This window comes from Chenopodium quinoa, unplaced genomic scaffold (assembly GCF_001683475.1).
Source record: "Chenopodium quinoa cultivar QQ74 unplaced genomic scaffold, ASM168347v1, whole genome shotgun sequence".
NCBI lineage: Eukaryota > Viridiplantae > Streptophyta > Magnoliopsida > Caryophyllales > Amaranthaceae > Chenopodium > Chenopodium quinoa.
Window position 1 is genome coordinate 13,879,708 of NW_018743292.1, and position 26,375 is coordinate 13,906,082.

General features: G+C 35.1%; 1 long non-coding RNA gene across 1 annotated transcript; it reads right to left on the reverse strand.

Moving 5' to 3' along the window:
• Positions 1–15,305: 15,305 nt before the first annotated feature.
• Positions 15,306–19,437, reverse strand: LOC110737160. The gene is made up of 3 exons (XR_002514349.1): positions 16,893–19,437; positions 16,372–16,540; positions 15,306–15,749 (listed from the first exon to the last, which is right to left on the reverse strand). It is a non-coding gene; the product is annotated as an uncharacterized LOC110737160 (long non-coding RNA).
• Positions 19,438–26,375: the final 6,938 nt, after the last annotated feature.

Sequence of the window (26,375 nt, forward strand, 5' to 3'; positions counted from 1 at the left end):
TATATTATAAGCTCAAATCCGACTTAAAAAGAACGAATTATGGCCAAAATACTAAATCGAGCCCAAACCGAGCCTAGGTCCACCTTAACTATGACCCTATGATTATATGGAGTCCAAATATTTTATTTTAGGCCTTATATGATCATATTCCCAATCCTAAATCAATTGAGATTCTTTGAGAAATTTCTAGAAGGTTCTAATTTATCTTTTAAAGATCAAAGAGTTTGAGATTGAATAAAACTTCTCTTTTTAATAATCCTTGTTCTATTCGAATTTAAAGACGTTCGGATATCTTTTGCATAGAAAACCCATCAGAAACCAAACTCCTTACGAACTTTGCAATCTTTATAAACCGTCGCAAAACGACAGGCTCAACGCGTCACGTCAGCCTTGTCGCGTCGCGATAGAGACCAACGCGCCGCGATAAGCCTGTCGCGACGCGTCAAATTGAGTTTTATCTCGTACCAAAGTCTGATCTTTTTCTGATCGTTTTGACTCTCTTTTTCTTTATAAATAGTTTCCACATTTTAAAATCACCTACAACCATCAAGAATCCTTAGCTCCAATCCTTATCAATCACCTATCATCAATCATCATCAATACCCATGTTCTTAGCCTTAACCTAAACACCTCTTTGATTCATTCAAATCATTCACAATACTTCCTTTGCGAGATTTGAATACTCCAAACCATACTTGACATTGTCTTCGACCTCGACGTGAAAGGTTGATAGTTCTGAGGGTTTGGTCCCAAATCTATATTTCAATTCTTAATTAATTTAGTTTATTATTTACTTTATTGATTTCGCTTTCTTGAAGTTTACTAACATGCGTATTGTTTTAATAGTAAGAAGGTCGAGGCATCGAAGTAAGTAATTTAATTACTTAATTATTCTTTTGATTTTGGAGTAGAATTCATATTTAGGATGTTATTTTGATTTCTAGTATCATGTTTAGGATGTTTGATTTTGATTTCTTGTATCATGTTTAGGATAACGCTTTGAGTTTGTTATTAGTGACATGCTAGTATTGTTATTAATCTGTTTAGTATCATGCCTAGGATCTTACTACTAACAATGTTTTTATGATGATGATATTAATCATATGTTGCTTGATTATTCATGATTTATTGCTATTGCTTGATCACGCCCCCTTTTTGCAAGTTTAAAGGGGATTTGTACTTGAAATCACGCCTAATAAGATAATTAATAATTGGATTTGGGTTTAATATGATTTTAATACAAGTGATCACCAATATTAGATTTGATTGTGTATTAATAATCAACCAACGTAGATTAAACAGGTTTAGGGATATCAAAAGAATTAAGTAAAGGCCTATTTGGGGCGGGTTTGACTTCTCTTAAGTCAAATTCGTACCATCATCCCCGAACATTCAGTCATGGTTCTGGACCACTATGGAGTTAGCAATCTCTATGATTGTGAATGGGGTATAACCTTCATAATCATGAACGGTTTACAAGTTCCTAAAACTTGTTGGCGACTCTGTTTCTTTAGCTTCTTTCCCTTGGAGCGCCGTCATACTTAAAAACATGACCCACAGGTGAGGCGATGAAAAATTCCCTACACTATTTTCATTGCCCATGTACACACTAATCAAAATCAACGTCTACGAGCATATAATCCTCGATAAACAAACTTAATTCATTGGCTTCCATCCAACAATCATATGAATCAACTCTAAACACTTCAAAAGCGTCCAAATGACTATGAAATCACTTGATGAAACATTAAGAAAAACACAAACAGAGCATAATAGAGCAATATATGATAACTTATGCAAACATATATGACCCTAAAATCGACCAAAAAGACTAAGAAAAAGGAATAAAACTAGCATAAACGTGCCTAAGAATCCTATATAAATATGATTAATCATACGTACAAACAAAGAAGCATATTTCAAAAGTTGAACATCATGAAACTCTTAAACGCGATGAACGGTCATCGTAATTAAGGATCCAGTCAATAACCATGTATTATCCTGTATTGGCGATGAATAGTCATCGTAAAAAGTTTGAGTTAAACAAATAGATATAGTTTCAAATATTTTATTTTCTTTCTTTTGTTCTTTAAGAATTGGTTTGTTTTGTTATTTAAACCTATGTAAAAATGAAAAGAAATTGTTACAAAATATATAGTGTTTATATATGTGTGAACCTTAATTTGTATAAGTTTCTAATGATAAAGTTTGTAATTATCTTACATCATTCACCATTATTTCAATCACATAATTTTTAATCTACCAACCTATACTAAGGATGTGTTCTATTCACCTGATTTTCACTCATCCGTACTTATTTGAACTTACTGAACTTATTAGGCCCTATTAAAACTAATTCTGGTTGCAATTTGAATTTAGGTAACCCTTATCAGAACTTATATTATATTTCCGAAACTGGACTTGTATGAAATTTTTAAACCTGAAATAAGTAAAATAAAGTAAACAGAACATGTCGTAATAAATGAATAAGATATACAAGGATTAATTTAATAATTATTATGATAGACGTGTTAAATCTAATTAATAAGAAAAACACGTGCATCACACGGTGTTAAGTTTACTTATATTTATAACACCATTTTTATGAATTAATTAGGTAATCTGGATTTTTTTTAGATATATTATGACTTTTTAGGGTTTTTCTACATGGTAATACTTTATTTTTGAGTTTTTCAACCTCTGCTTACCCCTTTTGAAAGTTACACGCGGTAACCTTCAACTATAATTAGTGAATCAATAGTGACCTTGCCGTTAACGAATTTCGTCTTGTTAATTCAATCACCGTTAGTGGGTCCCATTATCCACCTATTGATTTTTTTTTTTTCTATTTCGTGCTGAAAAATATTTTTTAAAAGGTTTAGGGGTCATTTTGGTTTTTATGAGACCAAATTGAGCTTGGATTTGACAAAAATATGAAGTAAATGCCTCGTTTTGCATATCAAGAAATGTCTCAAATTTGCGTGTCATTATTTTTTAGGAGCAGAAATTGTAAAGGTAAGGTTTTAGGGGGTCATTTTACTCCTAAGGCCTCAAATAGAACTCAAAATCAGCAAATAAATAATATAATTATCTCGTTTTTAAGTGTCAATTGTATTATTTCTTAACACACATAATGAGACATTACATTTGTTTTTTTGCAAATTCTGATCTTTTGGAACTATAGCAAAAACTTTACCTAAGCAATTTCCACTGCTAAAATAATAATAATACACAAATTGTGACACTTTTTGATATGTAAGATGAGACATTAACGTTATTTTGTTGCAAAATCCAAGCTCAATTTGGACTTATAAGAACCAAAATGACACCTAAAACCTTTAGCGAAACATTTTTAGCACGCAAATCTAAATAAAAAATTAATATGCGGAGAAAGGGGCCCTCTAACGGTAATTGAATCAACAAGACAGAATTCGTTAATGGCAAGGTCATTGTTGATTCACTAATTGTAATTGAAGGTTACAACATTAAATAGGAGTGAGCACAACTTAGAAAAGTCAATAATAGAGGGTAACCACATAGAAAAACTAGACTTTATATATATATGCCTTAAAAGTTAAAAAACTGAAGAAAAAAAAGTTTGAAAAGCCGCAAAATTACGAAAATGACATTAATGAATTCGGGTGAAAAAGGTAAGCCGTTAGGGGTGGAGCACGATTAAAGGCTGAGATTGGTTCTTAGTTCTCATTATTCACCTTGGTTTTCACATGATCTCAATTATATATATATATATATATATATATATATATATATATATATATATATATATATATATATATATATATATATATATATATATATATATATATATATATATAAGACTCATATAAGAACCCTTCTCTATATAAGAATACTCCTTTATATAAAAACTAATGCAGACCGTTGGATTAGAGTAGATCTAACCGCTTAACATGAATATGATATTAATGACACTTATTGCCTTCGTTTTTTACACCATTTACTTTCTCTCTCTAGCCGCAAGTCTTTCTCGCTCTTCTCTCATCAATTTCGTTGCCAATTCCTCTCATTCATGCCAGATTCATCAATTTCTCCATTAAATTTGTTAAGATTCATCAAAATCTACATTAAATTTGTTAAAATTCATGAATTTTGTTCGAATTCTTCATTAAATTTTCCTAAATATCGTGTTTCTGGTCTATTTCAAGGTATGATGAAAAACTAGGATTTGTTATTCAATTTTATAATTTCTATTCTTTATTTTTTTTTTGAATTTCTGTGTTTGTTTTTGTTATTCAGTTCATATTTTCATTGATTTTTGAGTAGAAAATTTTGTTTTTATATAGTTTATTTCCATATTCGATTATTATTGCGATTTTTATCATATTTTGGGTTTATTTTTGAGAATTTGCTGAAACTTTACGATTATTACTACGGTTGTGGATTATTATTGCGATTTTGATGAAATCATATGGTTATTTCTGTAATTTTTTCGTTATACTTCTACATTATTCGTTTTTTCAATGAATAATGTTCAACTTTTTTTTTTTTTTGCATTTTTTGTCGGTTCATCATTAGGAATAAGAGATTGATTGGAAGTTGCCATGGAAGGAAAAAATAAAATTGTAGCAGCGGAATAAAGTATGGAGAATAAGATATATATCTTCAATGCTTAGATACCATGTAGAAGATTAATTAAAGTATATTGATAAGTTTAAAGTTACAAGGTACAAGCTAAGTATTATATACTAGTCATGACTACTAAATATAGTATTAAACCTTGATAAATAAGGAAACAATCTCCTATAATCAAGCTAAGAACCCAATGTTTGGATAACTAACTTGACTTGGCAGCATTATCTTCAACACAAAATACTGAAAAATAGCTTACAACTTGTGCCATTGTGAGTCATGACTTGTATAATGACTAATATTGATAACTAACTTGTCTCATTGCACATACATATGAATGAATATTGGGAGTTAATGTGCCATCGTGTAAAAATTTCTTGTTTAATGCATGAAATTCCCCAAATGATATTGCTTTAAACTCCAGGTCTGGTTCATATCAGCTTGGTGTTCTGAATTGAGGTTTCTAATTGCATTTGATTTTTTGGTTTGCTCTTTTTTGCTTTGATTTGTAGAAATCTGGGTTTATACACAAGTAGAAGTTTGGGTATATTATGTCTATGTGTCTAGTTGTAACAAAGATTTCATAACAAATAATCATTTCAAGCCATTATTTGGCTCGTATAACAGTACTAATTTGATTTACATTTTAGTAGTTTTTCTTTAGTTCAAATGATTTATATACATTAGCCTATTAGCTCAATAGGTAGAGCATTGTGCAAATGCACAAAATGTGGGTTCGAACGTGTAATTAAGTTCATTTATGTAATGTACTAATGTAGAGACAAGAGTTTGTATGAGAGTATAATTAGTTGTAACAAAGTTATAGTCATTAATCATTTCAAGCCAAATTGTTGCTCGTATAATTTTTTTTTTCTTTTGAAGGAAACAATAGGCGGGCAATTTTATTAAAGCAAATCAAGCCCCGCCAAAGTTATATAGCTTTGGAGCAATTTCAGCCTGCTCCACATCCCATCTCGCCTTCACTCTTTGTACAGCAGTAGCTATAATACTTCCTGCATCATCTCTTAACACGTTAATTCATTTTTTCAAGCCTATTTACAACCCACAATAGCCGAACAAAACAGGAAATATTAGAAGCATCAATACCATAAGTGAGCAACTCCCGGAAGATACTGTGAGACCATATGGTCGCTGCACTCAGGCACTCGAACAAAGCATGTATTATAGTCTCGCTAGCAACCCCACACCCCTGGAATTACTATTAGTGACAATGTGACGATAGCACAACCTTTCCTTGATGGCAAGACTCCCTTTGCATGCTCTCAAAATCGACTAAATCCAGAACTTTAAGCTTAGGATCAACATTCAAGTTAGATGGAAGAACAATAGAATCGATGCTCTCAGGCAGCCATGCCTCATCCCACACCCGTATACTCATACCGTCATCCACCCTTCGTTTTATTCCTTCAAGTAAAAGTGATTTTGCGCCTCAAATACTGGTCCCAGTGTAGCTTATAACTTGGTGCTAATTTGATAAAATTTTCATTTTATTCTTTTTTTTTTTAATTATTCATTTACTTTTGAGTTATTATGATTTACTTTTGAAGTTTTTTTTAGTTATTTTAAAAGAGAACCTATGTAAGAATCCAACCTTTATCCCTACGCATTTGCATAGTGCTCTACCAATTGAGCTAATAGGTTATAATATACTCCGTATGTTCTAATTGATTTGCATATGTTCTAAAAATTACTGAATATGTTCTAACATTATGTTATAAACATGTGTTCTAAATTTAATTCCTATATTCTAAACTTATTTTCTACTTTTTTTGTATGTTTTAAATATTATTTCATATGTCCTCATTTTTTTTCTCTTATACACTAAACCTATGTTCCAAACCTTTTTCTATATTCTAAACTTATGTTCTAATTTTTTTTCTTCTGTTTAAAATATATGAATGCTCTAAACTTCTTCTACCTATGTTCTTATGTTCTAAAACCTATTTCTAAATTTTCCTAAGTTCTAATTTTTTTCTTTCTATGTTCCAAATCTATTTAAATTTTTTTTTATCTATGTTCTATACCTATAAACTAATCATTTTTTTTCTAATTTTTTTTCCCATGTTCTAAACATTTTCCTTATATTCTAAACTTTTACTTTTGTTCTAAATTTTTTTTCCTATGTTTTAAAATTTTTCAGCTTATATTCTAAATTTTTTTTTCTTATATTCTAAATTTTTCTGCCTATGTTCTACATTTCCTATGTTTGAAATCGTTTTTTTTTTTCTATGTTTCAAATTTTTTTTGTCTATGTTCTAAAGTTTTATGCTTTAAATTTATTCGTATGTTCTAAAAATTTTCTTATGTTCTAAATTTTTTTCCAATGTTCAAAATCTTTCTTACATTCTAAATTTTTCTGCCTATGTTCTAAATTTTTTTTTTTCTATGTTCTAAATTTTTATGCTTTAAATTTTCTGTATGTTCTAAAATTTTTCTTATGTTCTAAATTTTTTCCCACGTTCTAATTATTTTTGCCAATGTTCTAAAACTTTTTTTTTTGTATGTTCTAAATTATTTCTGCCTATGTTTTAATTTTTTTTTCTTTATGTTCTAAATTTTTTGTGCCTATGTTCTAATTTTTTTTTTCTATGTTCTAATTATTTACTATGTTCTAATTTTTTTGCCTCCGTATGTTTTAAATTTTTATCTTATGTTCTAAACCAATGTTCTAATTTTTTTTATCTAATGTTCTAAACTTTTTATACCTATATTCCAAAGTTTTTTCCTCTATGTTTTAATCACCTATGATTTAAACCTTTTTTTTTTCTTTCTCATTTTTCTATGATTTATCCTATGTTCTAAACCAATGTTCTAATTTCCCCTGTATTTTAACTATGTTCTCATTTTTTTTTCCTACTTATGTTCTAAATTTTATTCTTATACTGTGAGCTTTCTTTATGTTCTAAATTTTATTCTTACACTTTGAGCTTTCCTAAAGTTAGGAGGCAAGGCAATAAGTCTGAAATTCAAACCAAAGCCGGCACCCCAATACCTCATGGCACCATAAGCTCTCACAAGATCTTGGACGAAACTCTTAACCCAATGTTCTAATTTTTTATTCTCATGTTCTAAACTTTCTTCCTATGTTCTAATCTTCAACTCATTCACTTTTACTTTTTACTTGTTCTTTTCCTTTTGGTTAATATAAATTACTAAATCATATCTTATTGTTATGTCAATTGTTTTATGAATGCAATACACAACTTTACAAACTAGGTAACTCATCAAACAGGCGCAACAACCAGCCACCTGTTTTGCACTTAACACACTCATTTAACACTCTACAACCCTCCTATACCATCTGCACTCGTTGCCCAAAGTGCAGCCACATTAGAGCACACTTCCTGCAACCTCACACGCATACCAAAACAGCCCAATAGCCGCAACATCTATACGATACGCACACAACACATGAACACGCTTGACCCTTACTGACCTAGACTCAAACTCTCTTGCAAGCCCCTACATATACACATGTAACACAACACAACTATGACTCCTCAATCATACAACAATCCAAATAGAACAACTTGAACCACCCATTACACGTGCAACAAAATATACTCACCCTCATTATACCGATTGTGCCACAACACAAACCTCAAAAACAAATTAGAACATAAGCATAATGCATATAAATTTAAAACATATTAATTCAAAGCATGTCAAGCAAACAACAAATATTAATTCGAATAGATACAACACAATGAGACTAGTATACTAACAATGCTAACATCTGCACATAGATACACAGTACAAAAATCTTCTCTTAATCACCCATTATGATTGTAAATTTAGAACATATCAAGCACAATAAAATCTTCATAATACAAGCTTAGAACATAAAACTAAAAGTTGAAGAAAAGTCTTACGAATTGGTAGCAGGCACATTAATTAAAGAGACTTCTTTTATCTTATTCCTTCTAACCCTGCAAGTTGCAACAATTTGAACTATATATACATAGTACACAAAATATTAGCCGAAAATCGCCCAAAAAATCATCAAAATCTTTGAAAATATTGGAGTATATTTAGAACAATGTCTGTACGAATTTATTGTTCTTCGCCAACCTCCATTCAAAATTTTCTTCAATATGTTCTTTCGTCAAATTAGGGTTCGTATTTGCAAAAATTCTATTTAAATTGCTCAATTCAACTTATTTTATATAAGTTTATGAATAAAATTCATTGAATTTGAGCAAAAATCAAAAGGAATCGATGTGATTTGCTTTGATTTGGAGCAGTTACAATGGATTTTAGAGAAAATTTGGTGGTTTTAAGAGAGAAGATGAAGGAAAGTGTGAAACGTGTTTGATGAGAGAGGAAATCAGATATTTTGGGTAAAAAATGAAGTTGGGCAGCTTCATTATTTACACTAATGCCATTACTTGTTCTCCGTTGATCTTAACCTTCTACTTTAATCTAATCCTACGGCTTAGATTAGTTCTTATATACACTTGGGCTCTTATATAGGGAGGATTTCTTACCGGATCCCTCCCCTATATATATATATATATATATATATATATATATATATATATATATATATATATATATATATATATATATATATATATATATATATATATATATATATATATATATATATATATATATATACTAGTTTAGCTCCCGTACGATGTACGATTTAACAAAAAGAACACAAATTGATTAATAATTACAAATTTAAAACCATTCCTTAAAAAAAAAAAATTAAAACCATCATAATTTTTTACAATTAATTGAAATACTTTTTAAAATAAAACAATTGTATTACATTGAATATCAATCAAAATTATAAAACAAAAAAAATTTGATAAAATTGCCAAATAAAATCGAAAATTAAAAATCTGAAATCTACTCAAATTATGAAAAATGACTCACATAATAGATTGTTGATTGAGAAATTGATGAAGAACCGAAGAAATTGCAGCTGGATTTCCAAAGATAACGACGAAATCGATGAAGACTGAACCAAATTCCTCTGTAATTTGATGATTTTCAGCATCGATTTTGATTTGGGAAGGAGAGAGAGGGGGGGTGGAGATCAGTGAGATGGTGGAGAGAGAAAAATAGAGTAAAAATAAAGGACAGATAATGGATTGTCATAAATTAGGTAACAAAACACTTAAATACACCAGATCTAATATAATCCATTAGATGAAATTCAATGGTCAAGATTGCCTGTTTTTAATTTTCAGCTTTACACCTGTTTTCACATGATCTTAATTCTATATCATATATATATATATATATATATATATAGAAATGGGATCATGTGAGAACCCATGGCTTAGGTGAGAACCATTTTAAAATGAGAACTCATCTAACACCATTCATTTTTATTAGATGAATGGTTCAGATTTATTGTTTCATTAGTGGGAATTCACGTGGGCCACCTTCATTAATTGTAATGATTGTTTGTATTTTTTTTTTTAATTTTTGTGCATTGGGACACAAAATCTGCCAAAAGCTGTCATTATTACATGCTTTTTATTATTTATTGCATTGAAACACGTTACGTTAAAATATAGTTGAAGTGTACGTCGTTAATGATGTTTCGTAAAATATATCAAGTGTTTCAATTTATAATATTAATGTTTCATATATATTATTGCTTGTTTCATACAGTTGGGCTCTATATGAACTAGGTGTACTGTGATTTCTCATACCTTATCTGATGTTTCAAAAAATATACCTTATGTTTCATTTTATAGTGCTTATGTTCCATAAAATATATGTGTTGTTTCATATACTAATGATATTGTTTTATACATAAAAATCATTGATGTTTCATATAATATTTCATTCGAATATTATTTATATTGTTCCAGAAATTTGAACTATTGTCTCATAAATATTATACATTGTTCCATACCATATGTGTGAAATGTACCAATGACTGAAATGCATGTTCCCAAGAAAATTAAAAAGCATGTACCAATGACTGAAATGCGTGTTCCCAAGAAAATGCATGGGAAATTTATAATTAATCTCAGCCATCCATTAAGTGTAGTTGGTGTACGTTAATGATGTTTCGTAAAATATATCAAGTGTTTCAATTTATAATATTAATGTTTCATATATATTATTGTTTGTTTCATATAGTTGGGCTTTATATGAACTAGGTTTACTGTGATTTCTTATACCTTATCTGATGTTTCAAAAAACATACCTTATGGTTCATTTTATACTACTTATGTTCCATAAAATATATGTATTGTTTCATATACTAATGATATTGTTTTATACATAAAAATCATTGATATTTCATATAATATTTCATTCGAATATTATTTATATTGTTCCAGAAATATGAACTATTGTCCCATAAATATTATACATTGTTCCATATCATATGTGTGAAATGTATCAATGACTGAAATGCGTGTTCCCAAGAAAATTAAAAAGCATGTACCAATGACTGAAATGCGTGTTCCCAAGAAAATGCATGGGAAAGTGATAATTAATCTCAGCCATCCATTATGTGTAGTTGGTGTACGTTAATGATGTTTCGTAAAATATATCAAGTGTTTCAATTTATAATATTAAAGTTTCATATATATTATTGCTTGTTTCATATAGTTGGGCTCTATATGAACTAGGTTTACTGTGATTTCTTATACCTTATTGATGTTTCAAAAAACATACCTTATGTTTCATTTTATACTACTAATGTTCCATAAAATATATGTATTATTTCATATACTAATGATATTGTTTTATGGGACAATAGTTCATATTTCTGGAACAATATAAATAATATCCGAATGAAATATTATATTATGTATAAAACAAAATCATTAGTATATGAAACAATACATATATTTTATGGAACATAAGTAGTATAAAATGAAACATAAGTTATGTTTTTTTAAACATCAATAAGGTATAAGAAATCACAGTAAACCTAGTTCATATATAGCCCAACTATATGAAACAAGCAATAATATATATGAAACATTAATATTATAAATTGAAACACTTAATATATTTTATGAAACATCATTAACGTACACTTCAACTACATTTTAACTTAACGTTGACAACACAATTCAATGTAACATTACATTTTTTAATTGAAACAACGACAAGTCTTTTTGAAACAATAATAACATCTTTTGAAACATCTCAAAATTATTCCTTTAATACAATAAAATAAGTAATTAATACTGTTCCAATAGGATGATATGCCCGTTATTGTCAATACAATTTATATTGTTCCAGAAATATGAATTATTGTCCCATAAATATTATATATTGTTCCATATATAAGAACTAGTGTTCCAACTACATGATTTGCCCCTAGTTTTCGAATTTTAAATATGTCGTTCCAGAATTTTCAACTATTGTACCACATACAGATTTGCTCTTTTTTTGCACTACTTCGAAAATTCTACCAAAAAAATATCAAACGAACTCCAAAAATTCTGAAATTTTGTATGCTTATTCTACACAAAAAAATAAGCAGATTCAAAAAACGAATCCCTTCAAAAGGGTTTTTTATGAGAGAGAAATCTTCATTTGAAATCCGTCTTTCCAGATTTGCTCCTTTTTTGCACTACTTCGAAAATTCTACCCAAAAAAATATCAAACGAACTCCAAAAATTATGAAATTTTGTATGCTTATTCTACACAAAAACATAATCAAATTAAAAAAAATCGCTTCAAAAGCTTTCTTTATGAGAGAGAAATATTCATTTGAAATCTGCCTTCATTTCTCTCTCTTCAATGGCTAAATTAAAATGAAACCAGATTTTCCATTTTCTCTCTCTTCAATGGCTGAATCTCTTGGTTTTATAGTACATAAATCGGTGTTTCAATGCAGAAAATAAGGAAAAAAATTAAAAAGCATGTACTAATGACTGAAATGCGTGTTCCCAAGAAAATGCATGGGAAAGTGATAATTAATCTCAGCCATCCATAATCTCAAAATTGATGGTGTAAGATTGGTTCTTATTTTAAGAGGGTTCTCACCTAAGGGGTGGGTTCTCACATGATCCCTCCCCTATATATATATATATATATATATATATATATATATATATATATATATATATATATGTACATATATATATATACATATATATATATATGTACATATATATATATATATATGTACATATATATATATACATATATATATATATATATATATATATATATATATATATATATATATGTACATATATATGTATATATATATATGTACATATATATATATATATATGTACATATATATATATATATATGTACATATATATATATATGTATATATATATATGTACATATATATATATATGGACACCTATGCAAATTTGTGTTTTTCATGGAAAATTCTCTTTGGTGCTCATCTGTTTTTTTTTTAATTTTTCACAATGGTGAACAACAAAAATCCAAGGAAAAATTCTCTTTGGTAACACTATAGTTTTTATTTTTCTCAGTGGTAAATTGCAAAAATTCTTATTTTCATTGGTAACATTGAAATTTTTGTTACCATAGATAATAACTATTTTTGATATCATTAACCATGGTTAAATATTTATTTTTTTAATAATAAAATAAGTTTTTTTTTATAAAAATCAATCCCTTCCCCCTCCCCACCCACCAGCCACCACCTTACCCCCTCCCTTGGCTGGTGACACCCAGATCCCTTGGGCGGCAGCGACCCCCCACCCCTCTTTACCCTGGCCGACGGCGAACCCCTGCTTCCTCCGTCTCCTACCGGCGACCCACAAAGAGGTTTCCCCCAATTTTTTTAAAAAAACAACCCACTACCCCTCCCCCAACCAGCAACCTAGGCCCTTCCCCTCCTGCCAGCGCCACCTCCTCCCCTTGCTGGCGCCCAGCAGCGACCCTACCTTTACCCCTGTCACCCCACCGCCCTCCTTCCTTCATCCTGACACCCACCAAAAATCAAAAACAAAAACTCACGAAATCAACTAAATCAAACCAGTTCACATAACTACAAACCTTAAATCCCGACGCCATTAAAGGTACGGGATAACGGGAAGTTCCCACGAGCAGTAGGAGTACCGTGAAGAGAGAGAAAGATTGACCAGTGGAGAGAAGGGATGACGGTAGGGGTGGGGGGAAGGCCATTTGTCCGGTGAAGAAGACTGGTTTAGGTGGTAGCAGCTCGGCAGGGGTGGCCAGGTTGGTTGGGTGACGGTCGAGGTGGGAATTCTGTTGCTATGGCTGTGTTCTCCGGCTTCGTCATTGGATTGTTCTTCATTTTCATGAAAATGCCTACTATTGAGGTTTTGGGGAAGGGGGGTCGTGGTTCAGGGGGATGGGGAGGGGAGAGGGTGCGGAAGGGAGGCCGACGTGGCAGGGGTTTTGGGGAAGGGGGATCGTGATTCAAGACGATTAAAATAAAAACTATAATGTTACCAAAGAGAATTTCTCAAATTCTAATTATCTTTGGTAATCATGAATTATTAGTATTTATTAATCATAACGTTAATGATTTATTTCGGTTAAAACTTTAACTAGGGTTACAATTTTTTTATTTTTTTAATAATTAAATTATTTTAAAAACAATGATAAAAAACCTACCACATCCCCACCATCCCAGCCACCCCTGCCCTCTACCGCCCCCCGCGTCGGCGCGCCCAGACTTCTCCTCCTCGGCGCCGACGCCACGCTAAACCCCCTTCCCCTATCGCGTCTCCATTCCCCGATAACCACCCTATCCCTTCCCCGAAACCCCCCTACGAAACCGCCTAAAAACATCACCCCACCCTTGAAAATCCCTAACCGACCCTCCCCCGCCATCGCTAGGGGTTGGGGATGGTTTTTTTAGAGGGATAGGGTTTTGTGGGGGTAGGGAGGGGGAGTTGGTGGTTTGTGCGGTGTCGGCGCTGCAGCGGGGATTGAGGCTAGGCATGGATGGAGGTAGGGGCTTGGCTGGCTGGGATGGGGGAAAGAGTAGTGGTGGATTTATTTTTTTATTATTTTGAAATAATTTAATTTTTAAAAAAATAAAGGAAAATATGATTTTCAAGGATGTATTAGTCAATTTGCCTTTAGTTAACTATAGTTAGACTTATAATTGCAAATTAATCTCATTAATGTCACCATTGAATTAGTACTATGAGTTGGAATTTGGTAAGGAGAATGACACTATTGAGCCGAAACCATTTGCAAAACCTCTCGACCCGAGTTAGCGGGCTTAGACACTTGGGGAGTGGGGGAAAAGGGTAAGAAAATCCCACCTTAAAGTGCCTCTTGTGGAGTTTGATCCCACAATCTTAGGATATGAAATGCAAATCTACCACTAGACCAGATTTGCTTGTTAACACCTGTGCAATTATGGATGGAGAGAGTACTCAATTGTTGTAAATAAAGAAGTAGTCTAGTACAAATAGTATAAAATGTTAAGCAAGATCGAAAAATTGATCTTACATAAAGGAATGAGTACGGTGTGTCATGAAGCAAATTCACTGACTTGAAAACGAAATTTCGACGCAACTGGGTGCTCAATTGTACTCATCGACACATTCCCAAAGGTTAACACACCACTTCCACACAAAGACACTTTTGAGTGGAAGGTTGGAGCCAAGTAACTTATGCCCAAAATAGAATATGTGTTTAGCTTGTGTTTGAAGTATTTTTCAAGCGTGTAAAATGAGAAAAATCATCCTTCAATTTATAATGATGGATGGAGGAAGATAGAAGATCAAAGAAGAATATTTTCATCAATAAGGGAATAAAATCAGAATAAACATAATGATTTAATCACCAACCTCTTAAAATGGGGGGTTACAAAGAATCAAACTAGAAATTAAGAAGGGGAATCCAAGAGAGAGTCGTTGGAGTCCAACGGGTAATCTCGCGCCCGATCTGGCGCAGCTCGCCCGGTCGGGCGAGCAACAAGTAAAAAACTGGGTTGCTCTCGCGCCCGATCGTGCTAACCCTCTGATTTTTCCAGAAGTCTTCTCGCGCCCGGTCGGGCGAAGCTCGCCTGGTCGTGCGAACAACGTCAAAAAATTGGGTTGCTCTCGTACCCGGTAGGGCGGCAGAACTCCAGAATTTCGACTCTTCTTGGGCGGTGCTCGCCCGTCGGGTGCCCATATCTGACCTTTTGAATTCCCTTTCTTTATTCCAATAATCCTGCACTAAAGGAAGGGAAGAAAAACCAACAAAAGATGAGGATAAGAAACATATTGGGCATAAGAGGAGATCAATACATAACATTTAGATATTACATAAGTAACTTGAAGATGAGGCAATGAATTACAAGTATAAGGGTGGAAAAACCTTGAAACCCTTAGACCCTTCATCAAATAGTGGACGGACCTTGAAACTCTAAGGTTTAATCCAAGACCCCCACATCACATACATCAGTCCAAATTATACTTGAACTCCGCAAAAAGATGTACTTATTTATAGCTAAGCACATTCACCTTAGGTTTAGTGGAGACTCTAGAAAACCGACCAAAGTTTTCATAGAAGATGGCTAGTCTTCACAACCACATAGGTGAGTCGTTTAACGTGCGTCTCAATAGTACAAGGACCCATTAAGAGTTAAACAAATCAACCTCACAAACAAAACACAAACATTACAAACATTATCACCATAGGAACTAGGACAAATGTAATTTATCATATGGCTTAAGTTCTATTCCCCTCGATGATTCACCAACTTATTTTCTTGCCAATCCTTTCGTCAAAAGATCCGCCAAGTTCTTTTCGGACCTCACATAGTCCAATGCAATCACTCCATTCTTGAGAAATTACCTCAATACTTTGTGTCTCATACGAATATGTCTCTTTTTGCCATTGTAGTTGCTATTATTGGCCACTCCAATTGCCGCTTGAGAGTCACAATGTATGGACACTAGTGATGAACTCTTCCCCCATAATGGTATGTCAGCTAGGAGGTTCCTAAGCTATTCCGCTTCATGACCTGCCAACTCAAGAGCAATAAGTTTAGATTCCATGGTGAAGCGAGCTAAACATGGTTGTTTTGAGGACTTCCATGAAATAACACCTCCACCCAAAATAAAAACATAGCCACTAGTTGAGGAAATTTCATCATTATCGGTTACCCAACTTGCATCACAATATCCTTCTAAAATACTAGGAAAGCGATAAAAATGCAAACATTCATTCATAGTACCTTTAAGGTACCTTAGTAACCGACGAAGTGCAATCCAATGACTTTGACTTGGATTATGAGTATATCTACTAAGTCTACTTACCGCATAGGCAATGTCGGGTCGTGTGCAATTAATTAGAAACATCACACTACCAATTACCTTTGCATAGAGCTCTTGAGATGCACTAGGACCCTTGTTTTTCTCAAGCTTCATGTTTGGATCATATGGGGTATTGCAAGGCACTACATCAAAAGAATCAAATTTCTTGAGAATTTTTTCCACATAGTGAGATTGGCTCAGGGAAAAACCCTTTCTTGTTTTCCTTAGACGAATTCCAAGGATTAAATCGGCTTCTCCCATGTACTTCATTTCAAACTTGGTAGAAAGCATAGCCTTAGCATTTTTCACCACATCAAGGTTAGTATCAACAATAAGCATATCATCAACATATTAACATATTATAACACAAGATGATTCAAACTCCTTAGAGTATAAACATGAATCCGAAGAATTAGCCACATATCCACAACTCCTAAGAGTGCTATAAAACTTTTCAAACCATTGCTTAGGAGCTTGCTTAAGACCATAAAGAGACTTTCTAAGCCTACATACTTTATGTTTTTGTCCTTTCACCACAAACCCTTTCGGTTGAGTCATATAAATTCTTCATCAAGGTCTCCATTAAGAAAAGCCGTTTTAACATCCACTTGGTGAACCACTAAGTCATGAATTGCCGCAAGAGCTACCAAGGTTCTAATGGTGGCAATCTTAGTCACAGGAGAATAGGTGTCAAAGAAATCTATACCTTCCTTTTGGGTGAAACCTCTAATGACAAGTCTAGCTTTAAATTTATCTATGGTCCCTTTCGGTCTAAGTTTCTTTTTGAAAATCCACTTACAACTTATAGGTTTAGAACCCTTAGGCAACTCACAAAGATCCCAAGTGTGATTGGACATAATAGAATCAAGTTCACTCTTAATGGCTTCTTTCCAAAATCTAGCATTTATGGATCTCATTGCCTCATCATAAGTCTTAGGGTCTTTTTCTAAAAGAAACAAAGACACAATATGCTCACTCAAAGAATCTACATCAAAGTCTTCTACTACAAAAGAAGACAAGAAATTCGGTCCAAAAGAAGACTCTATTCTAGGTCTCTTACTTCTCTTAGGTTTAACTTCTACCACTTTGGTAAGATTAGAACTAGGCATAGAGTCAGCAAGAGGCACATTCATACTTGACTTACTAGCATTCTCATCAACATTAGAAGACAAGGATTTGTTCATAGGAAAAATATGCTAAAAAAATACCGCATCTCTAGCTTCACAAATTGATCTATCACTTAATAGCATGAACCCATAGGCTGTAGGGGTGGCAAACGGATCAGGTCAGGTCGGGTTCGTGTTCGGGTTTTTGGGTTTCGGGTCAGCTAACCCCCAACCTGAACCTGATCCATTTAAGTTTTCGGGTTGAAAACCCTAACCTGAACCTGATATTTTCAGGTTCGGGTCAACCCGAAAACGACCTGATTTGACCTGATTTTTTTTTTTAAATTATGTTGTTTTTTTTTAAATTAAGTTGATTAATTGATTTGACCGAAAACAATGTAATTAACAACAAATTGGCAACAACAAAAAAAATCAGAAACAATAAATCGGCAAAAACAACCAACATGCAAAAATTAACAACAAAAATTTTAGGTGCATTACAATTATTAACCAAAAACAGCACAATCGAATAGAAAAACTGAAAATAAAAAATTAAAAAAAAAAAAACCAAAACACAAAATTAAAACAGAAAATTGTCTTTGAAGGAGAGGAAGAATTGAAGATGACGGTGAAAGTTTTGGAGATGTAGAATTAGATCGACCGAAAACCCATGTAGTTGAGCTTGAGGCTTGAAGTTCAGCTTGAGGAGATGTACAAGTAGAACTCAGACCAACCGAAAAATTAGCTTGAACGGTTGAAAACTTGAAATTGAACGATGGTGAATTGAACTCAGATCAACCAAAAAGGAAAAACCCCAGCTTGAGACCGAAAACCCAAATCAACAAATTTGTATGATTTTAGATTTTTTTTAGAATTTTAGAGACCGAAAACCCAACTAGAAATTGAACAATCAATGGTGAATTGAATTCACATATGATTTTAGATTTTTAGAGTTTGAGTTATGAGAGAGAAAATTGAAAGAAAAATTAAATTATAAAAATGCTGGAGTTTTGCTGCTAGAAACGGCTGAGTGAGAGGTGTGAGCATTGAGAATTTGAGATGATTTTAGGGTTTTATTTTTTATATAAGGAGCTATATTTGGGCTTTGGTCAATTTACATTAGGACCCATATTTTTTGTGTGTTGTGCGGCTGGTTGGTATCTTTATAGTTAAGGTTTTTTTTTTTTAAAAATATTCGGAAATTCGGGTTAAGTGGGTCATTTTCGGGTTGGAATTTTCAACCTTAACCTAACCCATTTAATTTCGGGTCGGGTTCGCGTCAACCCATTTAAGTTTTCGTGTCGAAAATCTCAACCCTAACCCGCTATTTTCAGGTCGGGTTCGGGTCAGATCAGTTTTTGCCAGCCCTAATAGGCTGCACTATTATGAGCATATCCAATGAACACACAATCAAAAGTTTTAGACCCGATAGTGGACTTTTTAAAATCTGGAAAAGCCACCTTAGCCAAACACCCCCATACTTTCAAAATTTTAAAATTTGGACTATATCCCTTCCAAAGTTCATAGGGGGTTTTATCACCAACTTCTTATGGGGCACTCTATAGAGTACACAAAAAGCGGAAAGAAACGCCTCTCCCCACAAGTTATCGGATAAACCGGAACTAAGAAGCATGGCATTCATAGTCTCTTTCAAAGATTTATTTTTCCCTTTCGGCAACACCATTTGATTGGGGTGTGTAAGGTGGACTTGTTTCATGTATGATGCCATTGGCCTCACAAAATCTTTTAAAGAATCTTTACCATATTCATCACCTTTATCGGTTCTAACTCTTTTGATCTTTAGGTCCAATTGATTTTCAACTTTGGCTTTGTACTTTAAAAATGTACTTTCGGCTTCATCTTTTGATTTAAGCAAATAAACTTTGGTATAACGAGAAAAGTCATCAACAAAAGTAATATAAATATTTTTTCCACCCATACTAGTGCATTTTTTAAAGTCTGCTAAATCCGAATGAATCAATTCAAGTAATTTGGTACTCCTTGAGACCACTTGCTTAAATGGTTTCTTAGTATGTTTGGCCTCAATACAAATTTGGCATTTGTCAAGTTTGTCATCCATTGAAAATCTAATCAAATTCATATCCTTTAACTTTTTTAAATAAGAAGAATTTAAGTGACCCAAACGGTTGTGCCAAACATCCAAAGACTCAACAATATATACTTTCATTTTCATTCATAACATTCAAAACAAACAAGCCATTATTAAGATAGCCTTTCCCAACAAAGTCTCCATTCTTAATCATTACAATCTTGTCGGCCTCAAAGACAAGTTTTAGGCCGGCTTTGTTGAGAAGGGCTCCCGAAATATCATTTCTCCTAAGAGAAGGTACATACAACACATTATTTAAAAATAAAGTTTTTCCGGAGGTAAGTTTGAGATGGACCTTTCCCTTACCAAGGACACCGGCGGTACTACTATTGCCCATGTAGACATGATCGTCGTCGGTAACATCTTCAAACTCGGTCATCAAGGCCTTATTGGCACAAAAGTGCCTTGATGCTCCGGTGTCCAAAATTCGCTCCACTTTGTTCTCAATCAAGTTGGCTTCCACCACCACCGCTGTAATGATTTCTTCCTTTTCAACAACATTGGCTTGGGAGGGGTTGCCATATTTCTTGGCTCCATGCCTTCGGTTGCATTGGTATGCTTTGTGTCCAACGATCCCACACACATAGCAAACATCTTTTAGCTTTTGGATTTTGTTGTTTGGAGTGAAATTGCTTTTGGACTTGTTGTTTCCCTTCTTCTTAGAGTTTTTCCAGTTTTTAGACACATTCAAAGGAGACTCAACAAGATTAGCTTTAGAAGAATTAAGAGATAAATTTTCAAACTTATCCTTAAGGCGATTAACCTCTTCGGTTCTCCTGTGACTAATGAGTTCTTGAAGGGTCATGTCCTTCTTCTTGTGCTTCAAAGAATTGTAAGTAGTCATTCCAAAAGGGAGGTAATTTCTCCAAGAGGACATTGGCTTGAAGAGTCTCACACATCTTTATGCCTTCACTAAGAATCTCAGTCACTATGTTCTCATAGTCATGGACTTGAGTCATGATAGGCTTCTCATCATCCATTTTGAAGTTGATCCACTTGCCCACCACGTACTTCTTTTTCATGGCATCATCCGCTCCATATTTCTTCTCCAAAGAATCCTATATGACTTTGCTTGACTTGAAATTGACAAACAAATCAAACAAAGTGTTGTTCATGTGGTTAAGGAGATGACCACGAACAAGCTTGTTGTCCTTTTCCTTCTTCTTCAAGGCTTCCGTTGTGGCCGCCGGAATTGCAGCTGTAGCGGTTTTAGCATCTTCTTCAGCCTTATTGAGTGTCTCAATAACATCTTCATTCAAAACATAATCTATTTCCAATTGTTCAAAAAAGATTAGTAACTTTTGTGACCATCTCTTACAATTATTACCATCCAAAGGTTCCAACTTAGAGAGGTCGGGAAGAGACTTCACAATACTATTAGTAATAGACATAATTTCGTTTTCAAATTGTTGTAAATAAAGAAGTAGTCTAGTACAAATAGTACGTATAAAATATTAATCAATAAGATCGAAAAATTGATCTCACAAAAAGGAATGAGTACGGTGTGTCGTGAAGCAAATTCACTGACTTGAAAATGAAATTCCGATGCAACCGGGGTGCTCAATTGTATTCGTCAGCACGTTCCCTATGTAGGGTTTCGTAGTGACCCGACACTACGCGGAAGGAAACCCACCAAGACCCGCCCCTTAATTAAAGCAATTAACAAGCATAATAAACTTAATCAAACAAGATTAAGAACAAGAATTATACCTTTGACGCGTGCTTCGCTCCCAAAGAGCTCTTACTTCAAAATCCCGAAAAGACGAGATCTCCGACGGATCGTACCCTCGACCCGACCCGAGCGTCCTAAGTCTTGAAGGTTAGTCAAGACCCGGACAAAATAACTATGAGTTTTACGAATCAAAGGTTTACTCTTTCTTAGAGTTGCCTTTTTAATTCCACTCAAGGTTGTTTATTTCCCAATACCCAAGCTTGGTATTTATAGGGAAATGAACCCTTGCATTTTATTCCCCAACCAATGTGGGGGAATGTTTTATTTGCTAATTAATTTATTTCTAAAATAAATCAATAAATAAATGCAATCACAATTCGACAAGTGTCAAAGGGAGAGAGAGTATTAGGTGAGGACCATGGAGAGGTGGGGGGACCAATGCCTTGCTCCCCAAGGCTTTCACAAAGCCTTGGTCCCCACTCTCCTCACAAACCGCCTCAACCAAGGCTGCTGGCCAGCTGTCAGCTAGCACGCCAGCTGGCTGTGCCAGCTAGCCCAGCATGCTAGCACAAGCCCAGCAGCAGCGCTGGTGCTTGCTGGTCCGTGCTGGCGCTGGTGCTGGCTGGTGCCAGCATCCCACGCATCATCACTGCACCATATGCTCGCATGGCCCAGCATGCGTGCTGCTAGCGAGCCATGCATGCTGGCCTTTCGCACATCATGCGCGCCACGCATCAGCCTCTCTCGCACGCAATGCCTAGCATGCGTGCTGCTAGTAAGCCACGCATGCTTGGCTTGACGTTGCTAGCTTGCTAGCCCCTCGCACACATTCGCACAACCACACGCATCTGCCTCGGCCATGCACCGTGCACCATGCACGTACATGCCTCGCCCAAGCACCACGCACCACGCATGCGCCAGCGCCTAGCACTAGCTGTGCTTGGTGCGTGTGGTCCTGCCATGTGCCCAGCATTATGCTAGGGTTGCTACGGCATCAGGCCATCCTAGGGCACGTATGGTGCGCCTAGTGATGCTGCCTGGGCTGCGATGGCGCCCAGCCATCCGAGGGCACGCATGGTGCGCCTAGTGATGCTGCCTGGGCTGCGATGGTGCCCAGCCATCCTAGGGCACGCATGGTGCGCCTAGTGATGTTGCTGGCTTGCGATGGGCTGCGATGGCGCCCAGCATCATGCTAAGGCTGCGATAGCGCCTAGGCATGATGCCAGGGCTGTGTTGGCGCGCCTGGTGCTAGCGATAGCCAGCCATGGTGCCTAGCCATCACGCTAAGGCTGCGATAGCGCCTAAGCATGATGCTAGGGCTGCTATGGCGCGCCTAGTGCTTATGATGAGCTAGCCTAGCCTAGCTATGGCTACGCTCATATTTGTCGATTGTGATTTTGCGACGCTCGGTCTCGACGCCCTAGGCTCGATGTCCGACATCTGTATTCGTAAAACTCTGTCGACTCATTAAATCCTTTTGGATTAATTCGTCGTCTCGGATCGGTGATTCGATTGGGTTCGACCTGAAGGGTTCAGTTAAGATTAAGCTGTAACATCAATTGCACATTGATATTACTGATCGGAAGCGGCCTCCACCTAGGCATTCCGATCACTTGACCTTACTGAAGAATTAGCTCTGTAATAATTCTGAACCCTCTACCGGAAGAATACACTTGTTGGAAGGACACCATTCCTTTCAATTTCCCACTTGTCCTTCCGGACAAGTGTGCATACATTGTATAGCTTATTTCCTATGTCACTTAATGTTTCTTCGTGAACTATAAGGTAAGATTCTTTGTCATCCTTATTACGTTCAGAAGTGTTTCTCGATCTCCGAGTTCGACTGTCAATAAGCAGATGATTTCTAAAATCCATCTGAGCACGGCCATGCATTTTCACAGTCTCGCTCTTCGAGCGGCCTTGTAAACAACAAAACATTTTCCCTACTGTTAGTAGGGGGACAATCCCAGTCTTGTATTGTAAGTTCTTCTTACTAAGAGGACATAGTCTCTCGAGAGTTCCCGTTATGATCCCCAGTTACGGCAGACGTTTGGAAACATCAAAGAGTCTAGTACTCAAACAAGAAAACTTCACAGTACTCATGGTCGGAGGAAACAAGTTCCGATAGTCATAATGAGAAATGTACTTATGAAAAAATTTTAAATTTTCTTAAAGTACTCTCATAGGTCTTATCCAGTACAGTCTTAAACTGTACCTGTGCAAATGATTTATGACCGTCACGTCCTCGCAGCACAAGAAACGGTGCTGTAAATCATACTACACACTAATCTATGGTGGTCATCAATCGTCCATTTGTTTGATGACCTCGATTAGGGATACTGTTCGATTTAATATTCAATGTTCACTTAACAGGTGTTTCTTTATCCAAGACATGGTCTTGATACCATGTTTTGAATATTTCCGTAAATCAAATGGACTCATTATTTAATTCTAAACCACAATTAAATAGTAATGGAGTGAATGATAATTATGCACAAAAATTAATTACTTTATTAATGAATGGTTTTAATACAGTGTCTTACATTAAATATCCTATTTAATTAAAACACATGTACAGGGAATTTCAAAGTCAGTCTCCAACATGCTTGATTCCCATTTCCTCAATGTGCTTGTTGTGTTTCACTTGAGGCAAAGGTTTAGTCAAAGGATCGGCTACATTATCATCCGTGCCGATCTTACAAATTCTGATTTCACCTTCGGATTTCCATTCCCTTATCATGTGAAATCGCCTTTGCACGTGTTTAACCTTCTGGTGTTCTCTTGGCTCCCTGGCCTGAGCGATAGCTCCATTATTATCACAATAGAGGTCTATCGGCCCCTTGATTGAGGGTACAACACCAAGTTCGCTAATGAACTTGCGAATCCAAACAGCTTCCTTGGCAGCTTCTGAAGCGGCCAAGTACTCGGCTTTAGTTGTAGAGTCTGCAGTGGTGCTCTGCTTAGCACTCTTCTAGCTAAACACTCCTCCATTCAGACATAATATGTACCCCGGCTGTGACTTGAAGTCGTCTCTGTCAGTCTGGAAGCTAGTGTCGGTGTAACCTTCAACAACCAGTTCTTTGTGGCCTCCATACACCAGGAATTTATCCTTGTTCCTTTTCAGGTACTTAAGGATGTTCTTGGCCGCAGTCTAATGCGCCTCTCCTGGGTTAGATTGGTATCGACTCGTTGCACTCAGGGCATACGATACATCTGGCCTTATACATATCATGGCATACATGATCGATCCGATTAGCGAAGCATATGGGATCTGATTCATTCTTTCTCGTTCGACAGGTGTCTGCGGACACTGTTTCTTGCTTAGAGTTACGCCATGGGACATCGGTAAATGCCCTCTTTTGGCATTTTCCATGTTGAATCGAGCCAGTATCTTATCAATGTAAGTACTCTGGCTTAATCCAATCATCCTCTTAGATCTATCCCTGTAGATCTTGATGTCCAATATGTACTGTGCCTCTCCTAAGTCCTTCATTGAAAAACACTTTCCCAACCAGCCCTTTACGGACTCCAACAATTTTGTGTTGTTTCCAATGAGCAGTATGTCATCGACATACAGGACTAGGAATGCAATATCACTCCCACTGACCTTCTTGTATACACAAGACTCATCTGGATTCTTGATAAAACCAAACTTGCTAATGGCTTCATCAAATCGCAGATTCCAACTTCTGTTAGCTTGCTTTAGTCCATAAATGGACTTCTTCAGCTTACAAACCTTTCCAGCGTTGCCTAGATTGAAAAAACCTTCTGGCTGTGTCATATACACAGTTTCTTCCAAAATTCCATTAAGGAAGGCGGTTTTGACATTCATTTGCCATATTTCGTAATCGTAATATGCAGCAATCGCTAGGATGATCCGGACGGATTTTAGCATTGCAATTGGTGAAAAAGTTTCGTCATAGTCAATCCCGTGGACTTGTCTATAACCTTTTTCCACCAGTCTAGCTTTGTATACAGATACATTTCCATCCTTGTCTGTCTTCACCTTGAAGATCCATTTGCAACCAATGGGTGTATAACCCTCGGGAAAATTCACCAAGTCCCAAACTTGATTTTCAGACATGGAGTCCATCTCGGATTTCATGGCCTCTTTCCATTTTGTAGAGTCGGGGCTCGTCATAGCTTGCTTGTATGTCGCTGGCTCATCACCATCCATAACTAGGATGTCCTGATCATCAGTTAAGACGATACCGAGGTATCTGTCTGGTTGAGATCTTTGCCGTTGCGACCTACGTAGGGTAATCGGTTGAGCATTTACATTGTCTGTTTGATTCCGACCAATCTTCTTAGATGCTTCCAAAGTATCTAGATTGTCAGTTTTGTCAGGTTGACATTGTTGCTCGTCCTCTCGAACTTCGTCAAGTTCGATTTTCCTCCCACTTGTCATTTTGGAAAGGTGATCCTTCTCCAAAAAGACACCATCACGAGCAACAAACACTTTGTTCTCGGATTTATTGTAGAAGTAATACCCTTTGGTTTCTTTTGGATATCCCACAAAGAAACACTTATCCGATTTGGGGTGAAGTTTGTCCGAAATTAATCGCTTGACATATGCTTCGCATCCCCAAATCTTGAGAAAAGACAACCTAGGAGGTTTCTTAGTCCATAATTTATATGGAGTCTTTTCAACAGCT